The 11,840-nt window shown below is 42.2% G+C and overlaps 1 pseudogene; it reads right to left on the bottom strand.

Moving 5' to 3' along the window:
* Positions 1-498: 498 nt before the first annotated feature.
* LOC109775025 (uncharacterized) lies at positions 499-11,208 on the bottom strand (annotated as a pseudogene).
* Between the last annotated feature and the right edge of the window lie 632 nt (positions 11,209-11,840).

Genomic DNA, 11,840 nt, shown 5'->3' with positions numbered 1-11,840 from the left:
ATTTGCTGCACAGAGCGGCACATACACTAATGTAGAAAAGCCTAGCTATGGCGTGCCAAAAACAACCTTCCTGACGTAAAAGCTCCACACCACCAATATGGCGCCATTGTTAAAAAATAATGATGGCGCTGGAGGTTACGCCAATATTATTATACATGTTGTTGGCGTGCGATGTTTGCAACGCCACCACTATATTCACTCACCTAGCGGCGTTCAATGTAATTTAAACACCATGAACGTTTCATGCACAAAAAAATGGTTTTCCACACCATGTAATATTTAGCATTTTACATTAAAACTTAGTACATACTATATAACATCACACGGTAGAACAGTGCCAGATAATAGAACATTACGAGTTAATATTTAAGTGGCTGCTAGCTAGATCTCACAAACATTACCAGTTAATAAAAACATTACGAGCTAAAACAGTACTAGTATATAGTGCTAATACATAAGCAGTTAATTTAGTATCTACTGCCCCGCCATGACATAGTTCTAAATAAGGTTGATGATCATCATCATCCTCAAGCCATGGCGCCGGGTATTTCTGATGATGACTAAGATGGCCTGTCCAACCTGGAGATTTTTTCCAGCAAGGAAGTTGTCCCATCCCGTGGCGCTGAACACAGTGCGACCGCCCGTGTCCACTGCGTAAGCACAATTCGTGATGGAGCCCCTTGCGGTAAGGCGTAGTCCAGCAATGCCTGCTTCATCCGGCTCCATGCCACAGCTCTCACTTAGCCTATTAGGTAATTTCTGAAGAAAAAACAAATATGATAAATGAGCATGTCACATTACTACACACTAAGAGCATATCGTCACGTTCTACACTAAGCATATCACATTACTACACACTAAGCATATCCTCAAATTCTACACTAAGCATATATGCATCACAACACATTAGTACACTAAGCATATCACATTACTACGCACTAAGCATATCACAACATTAGTACACTAATTAAGCATATCACATTACTACGCACTAAGCATATCAAAACTATTATGATAACACCCCTTAAGACCTTATTCTGCTAACACCCGACGCCCACCCCCGAAGCTACAAACTAACCACCGAACCGCGGCGATAAAAAATACCCCGCCCACCTTATCCTGTTCGGCACCAACTACCCTCTCTTCCCGTGCCCCTTCCCCACTCCCCACGACCTCCACCTCCCCTCCACCCTCTCCCCGATCCCCACCACTGTCTCCCCCGACTCCCACCCACCCTACGCCGCTGCCTCTCACCGCGTCGCCCACCGCCCGGCCAACACCTTCCACCGTGCCGCCCATCGCACCGCCCACAGCGCTAGCCACCGGACGGTCGCCACCTCCCACCGCACCGCCCGCCCACCACCACGCAGTGCGCCGCGCGGCCAAATCTACCACGGCCGCCCCTCCCAAAACCACTGCGCACCGCCTCTTCCCAGGTCGCCGCCGCGCCGCCCATCCCCAGGTCGCCGCCACGCACCTGCCCGCGAGCACCATGGGCGTCGACCACTGATATGTCTCCAACGTATCTATAATTTTTGAGTGTTCCATGTTGTTATATTATCAATCTTGAATGTTTTATAATCATTTTATATCTTTTTTGGTACTAACCTATTGACATAGTGCCAAGTGCTAGTTGCTGTTTTCTACATGTTTTTTACATCGCAGGAAATCAATATCAGACGGAGTCCAAATGCCACGAAACTCCATGATGATTTTTTATGGGACAGAAGGAACACAACGGGCCCTGGCTGCGCCTGGGGGTGCCCCGAAGGGGGCACAACCCACCAGGGCGCGCCAGGAGGCTCAGGCGCGCCCTGGTGGGTTGTGCCCACCTCGGGTGCCCCCGGACCGCCTCTTTGCTCTATAAATACCCCAATATTCCAGAAACCCTAAAAACATCGACGAAATATTCATCCAGCCGCCACAGACTCCAGAACCACCAGATCCAATCTAGACACCATCTCGGATGGGGTTCACCAACTCCATTGGTGCCTCTCTGATGATGCGTGAGTAGTTCTTTGTAGACCTTCGGGTCCGTAGTTAGTAGCTAGATGGTTTTCTCTCTCTCGCCGAATTCTGAATACAATGGTCTCTTGGAGATCCATATGATGTAACTCTTTTGCGGTGTGTTTGTTCGGATCTGATGAACTTCGAGTTTATGATCAGTTATACATTTTTGTATCCATGAAATTTATTTGAGTTTCTTTGATATCTTATATGCATGATTACTTATAGCCTCATATTTCTTCTCTGATATTTAGGTTTTGTTTGGACAACTTGATCTATTTATCTTGCAATGGGAAGTGGTGCTTTGTAGTGGGTTCGATCTTACGGTGCTTGATCCCAGTGATAGAAAGGGAACCGACACGTATGTATCGTTGCTACTAAGGATAAAACGATGGGGTCTATCTCTACATAGATAGATCTTGTCTACATCATGTCATCGTTCTTATTGCATTACTCCGTTTCTCCATGAACTTAATACACTAGATGCATGCTGGATTGCGGTTGATGTGTGGAGTAATAGTAGTAGAAGCAGGCAGGAGTTGGTCTACTAATCTTGGACGTGATGCCTATATAATTATCATTGACTGGATATCGTCATGATTATTTGAAGTTCTATCAATTGCCCAACAGTAATTTCTTTACCCAGCGTTTGCTATTTTTTTTTTCTCGAGAGAAGCCACTAGTGAAACCTACGGCCCCCGGGTCTTCTTTCTCATATATTTGCCTTTGCGATCTATTTTTTCCTTGCATTTATTTTCAGATCTATTAAACCAAAAATACAAAAATACCTTGCTGCATTTTATTTCTATTTATTTTATTTGGCGTTCGATCTATCAATCTACTATAATTTATCTCACTTCCGTTTGCCTATCTTGAGGTGCCGTACCTCGGAAGGGATTGATAACCCCTTTAACACGTCGGGTTGCGAGGATTTGTTATCTTTGTGCAGGGGCTGTTTATGTTGTGTTGCTTGGTTCTCCTACTCGTTCTATAACCTTGGTTTCATATCTGAGGGAAATACCTACCGCCACTGTGCTGCATCATCCCTTCCTCTTTGGGGAAATACTGATGTAGCTTCAAGCGACATCAAAAGGAATTTTTGACCCCGTTGCTGGGAGGATCTTCAATATATACCAGGTTCTTAATCACAAATCTCATCTCCTTGCAATTTACATTATTTGCCATTTGCCTCTCGTTTTGCTGTCCCCCACTTCACAAAAATTTGCCGTTTTATTCGCCTCTCTTTTTTGTTCGTCGTTTTCTTGCCAGATCTATTTTTGTGTGCAACCTTGTTTGTCGTTACTATGCATAGTTCTCCCCCTATTGCTTGCACTCCCGAGAACGAGGTTCTCAACTTTAAACAAAGGGGAGGAGAAAGTTTAAAAGATGTTTGGTATAGAATTTGCAATGCTCATAATAGATCTATTTGTAAGCAATCTACCGTTGTTCTTCTTCGCTGTTTTTATGTTGGCATCACCACTTGGTATAGACTCGTCCTTGATACGATTACCACTGGAAATTTCTTGATGTGTCCCTCTCTTGATGCTTTTAGTGCTATGGGAAATTTAGTGGGATCACCACCTCTCATGATTAATGAAACCACTTTGACTCTTGAGCATGTTATGGAAAGACTAGATGCTATTGAAAAGAAAATACTCACTGAAGATCATACGGAAATTCTAGATAAAAAGATGCATAATTTTGCCACTAATATTGGGTCAAAAGCGGGAGATATTTTTAAGTTGTTAAAAGAGAAGGGTACCATAATCCATGAAAGAATAGAAGAAAGTCTATCTCGGATTGATAAATTGGAATAAATCTTTAGTAATCTAAGAACGGCTTTTATTTCCGCTAAAACTATCAAGAAAACTCCCGTAAAGAGTGGTAGAGCCACCAGGAACAAGGGTGCAACTTCTAGTGATAGCAATAAAGGAGATCTTAAGATGATTAGTATTCACCCGGATTTTGTTGAAGTGATAAGAGATCCTTTTTGCAAGAATGAAATCTTTAAATTTACTCCTAGAAGTATTGCTATTGAAGGTCTTTATGCTAAATCTTTGAAGGGTTCTAAGTGTTTGATTGAAGAGTTGGACAAGGATGACAAAACTTAGATCCTTTCTTTATGCCTAGCTAAGGGCGTAAAACTATAGCGCTCGTTGGGAGGCAACCCAACGAATAAATTTTATTTTTGCTTTTTTGCTTTCTGTTCTTGAGTGTTTGCACAATTATGCTACTGTTATGATTGTGTTTTGTGTGTTTTAATTAGTGTTTGTGCCAAGTAGAACCGATAGGATCTTCTTGGGTGATAATTGTCTGATCTTGCTGAAAAAGAAACTTTGCGCTCACGAAAATAATTGTTAAAAATAATCAGAATGTGATAAAATGCCAATTCGTTTTGCAGAAGATTAATATACAAATTACCAAGTCGTCCTAGTTTTTCAGAATTTTTTTGGAGTTACGTAAGTATTCGAACTAATCCTATAGACTGTTCTGTTTTGACAGATTCTGTTTTCTTTATGTTGTGTGCTTATTTTGATGGCTCTGTTTTTTTATGAGTTTTTGCCATAGAAAAGTTGGAATACAGTAGATATAATAAAAAAAATGAATTGGTTTGATATAGCACTTATAATAGTGATTTATTTTTCTTATACTAACGGATCTCACGAAGGTTTTGTTGAGTTTTGTGTGATTGAAGTTTTCAAGTTTTGGGTTATCTTACGATGGATGAAGGAAGGATAGAAGAGCCTAAGCTTGGGGATGCCCCAGCATCCCAAGCTATTATCCAAAAATAAGCAACCAACTAAGCCTGGGGATGCCCCCGAGTGGCATCCCCGCTTTCTTCCAATGACTATCGGTATTTTACTCAAAACTATTTTTTTATTCGTCACATGATATGTGTTTTGCTTGGAGCGTCTTGTATGATATGAGTCTTTGTTTGTTTTATTTTGTGTTTTAAGTCATCAATCCTTGCTGGACACACCTATTTGAGAGAGCCAAAATTATGTCATGACTTGTTAGAATTGCTCTCTATGCTTCACTTAAATCTTTTATGAGCTATGGACTTGCTCTAGTGCTTCACTTATATCTTTTTGAGCACGGTGTGCTTCGTATTTTTTGAAGAAATGCTCTCTTGTTTCACTTAGGTTTATTTGAGAGTTAGTGAAATTTTCAAGAAATTCTCTCTTGCTTCAGTTAAATTATTTTGAGAGAAAGAAAGAAAAATTATGCTCTTGATCTTCACTTATATTTGTTTGAGATTATGAAAATCAACACATGAAAATTAGTCCCAAAGTGATAGATATCCAAGAAGGATATGATAAAAACTTTCATGAAGATCACTGGACAAAATAAACTTGTTTCTTAGTAATAGTTTTGAGATATGATGATGTGATATGTGAGTTATGTTGATGAGTAATTATGCTTTAGTAAGAATATTGGTGTTAAGGTTTGTAATTCCCTATGAATGTACGAAAGTCAATAGTCATGCAATGAAATTACATCCTACTTATGGTGCATTATTCGGTGTTAATTATGCTTAATGCTTGCTTATGAGATTATTCGTTTCTTGGTTGGTCGCTTCTCAATCTTTTTGCTAGCCTTCATTTTGCACCAAGTATGATCTCTACTTGTACATCCAAATCCTTTAAACTAGTTTTGCAACATGAGTCCACTATATCTACCTATATGTGGTATTCTTTTGCCGTTCTAAGAAAATTTGCATGTGCCATCTCTAATTTTCAAAATAAACTTCTCTTTTGTGTGTTTGTTTCGCTCGCGGAGTGGTGAGGGGTAGCTAATATTTTCCATGCTGGATGTGTTATTCTCACGATGAGTGTTTATTCACTTGTCATTGCACGAGAGTAAGGCAAAGGTTTTAGGGATGCTCAGTCCCGAAATGCAAAAATGAATTTACTTTATGTTGTCAAATAATAAATTCCTTGGAAACTGTTGGTATGGAGGGCACCCGTGGATACGGTTAGCCATGGAAAGTGAAAGTATGGTGGAAAAAGGAATAAACTTTATTTTCTGTTTGGAAACCGGCTATGGCATATCTACCATGGAAAGTGTTGGGAACTAAGTCGTTTTCGTTGGTGGGATGGATACACCTCTCAAAATGTTTTTATCTCTAATTTTTTCGGTTTGAGCTCTGGCACCTCTACAAATCCCTACTTCCCTCTGCGAAGGGCCTATCTTTACTTTATGCAATTTTTGATTTTGAATTTGAGTCTCCATCTTCTCTTACAAAAGCACCAACTAGGAGGCAATATGATCGTACTTAAGTATTGGGTGTAGTTAATATTCGAGTGTGTTTCATGAATGGATCAATGGTTGAGCATGATGGGCTAGTTATAACTTATTTTAGCGTTGATATTTTGAAAGGCATGGTTGCTTGTTGATATGCTTGAATATCTAAATTATTATGTCAAAACTAGACTATTGATTTGAATCACATAAAAGTCCAGTTGTCCATGCTATAAAGAAACGAATATGATATGACATGTTAGGCAGCATTCCACATCAAAAATTCTGTTTTTATCACTTACCTACTCGAGGACCAGTAGGAGTTAAGCTTGGGGATGCTGATACGTCTCCAACATATCTATAATTTTTTATTGTTCCATGCTATTATATTATCAATATTGGATGTTTTATAATCATTTTATAGTCATCTTATACAATTTTTTGGTACTAACCTATTGACATAGTGCCAAGTGCCAGTTGTTGTTTTCTGCATGTTTTTTACATCACAGGAAATCAATATCAGACGGAGTCCAAATGCCACGAAACTCCATGATGATTCTTTATGGGCTAGAAGGAACACAACAGGCCCTGGCTGCGCCTGGGGGCTGCCCCGAGGGGGGCACAACCCACCAGGGCGCGCCAGGAGGCCCAGTCGCGCCCTGGTGGGTTGTGCCCACCTCGGGTGCCCCCGGACCGCCTCTTTGCTCTATAAATACCCCAATATTCCATAAACCCTAAAAGCATCGATGAAATATTCATCCAGCTTCCGCAGAGTCCGGAACCACCAGATCCAATCTAGACACCATCTCGGATGGGGTTCACCACCTCCATTGGTGCCTCTCCGATGATGTGTGAGTAGTTCTTTGTAGACCTTCGGGTCCGTAGTTAGTAGCTAGATGGTTTCTCTCTCTCGCTGAATTCTCAATACAATGGTCTCTTGGAGATCCATATGATGTAACTCTTTTGCAGTGTGTTTGTTGGGATCTGATGAACTTTCAGTTTATGATCTGTTATATCTTTTTATGTCCATGAAAGTTATTTGAGTTTCTTTGATCTCTTATATGCATGATTACTTATAGCCTCGTATTTCTTCTCCGATATTTGGGTTTTGTTTGGCCAACTTGATCTATTTATCTTGCAATGGGAAGAGGTGCTTTGTAGTGGGTTCGATCTTACGATGCTTGATCCCAGTGACAGAAAAGGGAACCGGCACGTATGTATCGTTGCTACTAAGGATAAAACGATGGGGTCTATCTCTACATAGATAGATCTTGTCTACATCATGTCATCGCTCTTATTACATTACTCCGTTTCTCCATGAACTTAATACACTAGATGCATGCTGGATAGCGGTCGATGTGTGGAGTAATAGTAGTAGATGCAGGCAGGAGTCGGCCTACTAATCTTGGACGTGATGCCTATATAATGATCACTGCCTGGATATCGTCATGATTATTTGAAGTTCTATCAATTGGCCAATAGTAATTTGTTTACCCACCGTTTGCTATTTTCTCTCGAAGAAGCCACTAGTGAAACCTACGACCCCCGGGTCTTCTTTCTTATACATTTGCCTTTGCGATCTACTTTTTCCTTGCATTTATTTTCAGATCTATTAAACCAAAAATACAAAAATACCTTGCTGCGTTATATTTATATTTATTTTATTTGGTGTTCGATCTATCAATCTACTACAATTTATCTCATATCCGTTTGCCTATCTTGAGGCGCCGTACCCCGGAAGGGATTGACAACCCCTTTAACACGTCGGGTTGCGAGGATTTGTTATCGGTGTGCAGGGGTTGTTTACGTTGTGTTGCTTGGTTCTCCTACTGGTTCGATAACCTTGGTTTCATATCTGAGGGAAATACCTACCGCCGCTGTGCTGCATCATCACTTCCTCTTGACCGACGTTGCTTCAAGAGACATCAACCACATCTGCCCTCCGCCACCTCGTGACCTCCTTGTGCGCTGCGGTGGCCGGATCCACAACCCCCCAGCCCTGGAGACCTCCTGCTGCGCCGCCGCGGCCGGATCCAGTTGTCCTCCTGCTGGTACCCCCCATCCCGACCCAGCACCGCCCATCCCTCCAGCACCTTGGGTCTACGCCGTTTTCGCCGCTGAGGGCGCCACCACCCCTCCCCCGAGTTGAGGTCACCGTGGCCCTCTCCTCCCCGGATCCGGCAAGCCCCCCGTGGCTCTCTCCTCCCCAGCTCCTTTCTAGATCGCCTTATGGCCCCTCGTGGTTTCTGGCGAGTGTGGTGCAGTGCGGGGCGCGCATGCGTGCAGTCCGGGGCGCGTGCCATGCAGCTCGCCGGTTCCACAACTTGCGGCTCACCGGCTGCAGTCCGGGGGCGCGTGACGTGCAGCTCGCCGGTTCCACAACTTGCGGTTCGCCAGCTGTAGTCCGAGGGCGCGTGTCGTGCAGGTCGCCAGTTCACAACTTGCGGTTCACCGGTTGCATCGCCACCCCACCACCAGATCCACCCGGGGGAAGGAAGCCCCTCTGCCGCTCTCTGTCTCCACCGGATGCAGATATTCTCCACATCTAGACTGGCAACAATGGAACTGATGGCATCTTGCTTCCAGAAAGAGGTAATAATACAAGTTCTTTGGACCGTGTAGTGTTGTCACCTGAGAAAGGGATGGGAGTTTGGACTGAAGATAACACGATTGGTACTTTGCTTAGTCTCACAATGATGCGGCACCCAAGCCCATATAGAAGTTACGTGCATACACTGCTAGACTACTAGCCACTTGGACCTGTGGAGTTTCTCAAAAAAATGAACTTGACTTGTGGAGCCATGGGCTGGGCGTGCGAATGCGTTGGACAACTACTTCGTGGCCAAACCACTATCTTTCTCTTTAGACTAAGCACACTCTTCTTTGATAAATATTGTATTCCTTCTTTGAAAGTTGATGATATTGTATTGTCGTGAGCACTTACTACAGTTCATTCCAAACTGCTCGGTCTGTGCTACTCAATGAAGGCCCTGAATTGAAGTTTGCCGAGGTATGGCGTGCGGTTCCGTAATGCAGCATTGCAGTTTGTGACTTGGCGGAGACAATCGCACACCAGCAACTGTTTTGTTCAATTTGCAGCTCACTACTCCCATCCGGGAGGCTCACTGCAAGTTTGTTCTATTTTGAGGGGAGAATGCAGTCCCCTCTCATTGTTGTCTTTTTGTTTTGTTTCTACTAGGGGAGAATGGGAGAATCTCATGGATGCACTGTGGGATTTACTTTATTTTGTTATGTTTCCTACAGAATGCGAGGAACAAAAAAAACATTGAACGCAGTTCGCTCGCCTTGTCCTTCCATCATTGTGCGTGTTTGTTCAGTTCATCTAGGTGGTTCACTTTGTAAAAAAAGAGAGAAATTCCCATGAGAGGTTCACTTCTTTGTCTAATGCACTTTGTGAGACTAAGGAGATGTGGGCGTGTGCAATTTGTGTAGCAGCTCCTTATCCCTCTGCATGAGGTACAATTTGTTTTCGTGTGTCTCAAAATTCAGTCGAACTATATCAATGCTTGCAATGTGTTTGGTCCTCAGGTGTGGTTCACTTTTAAGAGTGATGCTGTTCACTTGCGCCTAACAAGAAAAGTGCGAAAAATTTAGCGAAACAACAAGATAGTAATGTCGTTCACTTCAATATATGCCGCGATTCACTTGCCCTCGTCTCTTTGGTCCACTCTCGTTCATAAAAAAATTGAAAGAAAGACAACAAAAAACTTGTTCGGGAAAATTTATGACAGACAAAAAATAAATCAAGAAGTTCACTTGATTGTCTGATGCAGTGCGATTTTCGACCGAAGCAGTGCGGTTTTCTGTCGGATGAAGTTTACTCGTCGATTTTGGTGCTGTGAAAAACAGAGTATCCGTATTTCGCTAATTTTAAAATTGCTCTTAAACTGTAAGGAATTAGAGAGAGTGTTCTAAATGAAAAAGTTGTGTCTCGTCGATATATCTTTCCCACGGCGTATCATTTGAATCATTTCGACAAGCGGTTTGTAAAAATTTCACCAAAAATGACCGCTGCCACTCGTCGTCGACCGCACCATTTTCAAAATTAACTTCAAATCGTAAGGAATCTTAAAACCATTTCTACATATGAAAGTTGCGCCTCGTCCATAGCTTTCCAACGATGTATTGCACTCCTCATTTCGGCAAACGATTCAAAAACTAGAGCGAATATTAAAAAGATGCGCCTCGATGATATCTTTCCAACGGCGTATCATTTGCATTATTCCCATGAGCGGTTTAGAAAAAATCGTGAAAATACGCTCGCTGCCACTCGTCGTCCGCCGCATCATTTTTGAAACTGCTCTTAAACCGCGAGGAATATCGAAAAATGTTCAACATGGTGAAGTTGCGCCTAATCCATAGCTTCCCAACGGTATATTATATGCCTCGTTCCGATAAACGGATAAAAAGTAGAGCGAAAACAGTACCGAAAAAACACTGCGTGCAGTTTTTTCCGACACGAAGTTCACTAATCTGTATATATATATATATATATATATATGAGCATCAAATTTCAACACTAAGCACATCAAATTTCTACACTAATTAATAAGTAACATACCATGACATGGCGGTTAACATTTGTCCTTGTCAGGCGGGTCATGAATGGCATCCGACGTAGTCATCACGTGGAGGAAGTATGTACCAAAGGTTGCCCGATTCGTCCTCTCTTAGCCTGATTCCTTTGCCATAGAGGGCTTCATCAAGTGGGTCATCATCTTCGTCCTCCAAATTGATGTAGATAACAGCCAGCCTTGGAGGTTCTCTTCTGAAGGAGAAGCTGATAAGTTCACCCACAGTGAGATGCATGTGGGAGATGAAACGATTCCATTCATCTCCTCCAATCTGGGATATTTTTCGTCCCTTGTGGACCTCGGTAGTGTAGGGCTGATAACCCACAAGTATAGGGGATCGCAACAGTTTTCGAGGGTAGAGTATTCAACCCAAATTTATTGATTCAACACAAGGGGAGCCAAAGAATATTCTCAAGTATTCACAGTTGAGTTGTTAATTCAACCACACCTGGATAACAATATCTGCAGCAAAGTATTTAGTAGCAAAGTAGTATGGAAGTAACGATAACGGTAGCAAAAGTAATATTTTTGGCTTTTGTAGTAATTGTAACAATAGCAACGGAAAAGTAAATAAGCGAAGAACAATATGTGAAAAGCTCGTAGGCATTGGATCGGTGATGGAGAATTATACCGGATGCGGTTCATCATGTAACAGTCATAACATAGGGTGACACAGAACTAACTCCAATTCATCAATGTAATGTAGGCATGTATTCCGAATATAGTTACGTGCTTATGGAAAAGAACTCGCATGACATCTTTTGTCCTACCCTCCCGTGGCAACGGGGTCCTAATGGAAACTAAGGGATATTAAGGCCTCCTTTTAATAGAGTACCGGACCAAAGCATTAACACATAGTGAATACATGAACTCCTCAAACTATGTTCATCACCGGGAGTGGCCCCGATTATTGTCACTTCGGGGTTGCCGGATCATAACACATAGTAGGTGACTATAGACTTGCAAGATAGGATCAAGAACTCACATATATTCATG

The sequence above is a fragment of the Aegilops tauschii genome, chromosome 6, assembly GCF_002575655.3.
Source record: "Aegilops tauschii subsp. strangulata cultivar AL8/78 chromosome 6, Aet v6.0, whole genome shotgun sequence".
Taxonomy (NCBI): Eukaryota; Viridiplantae; Streptophyta; class Magnoliopsida; order Poales; family Poaceae; genus Aegilops; species Aegilops tauschii.
The sequence above is the reverse complement of the archived record's forward strand: the minus strand, read 5'-3'. Positions and strand labels throughout refer to the sequence as shown.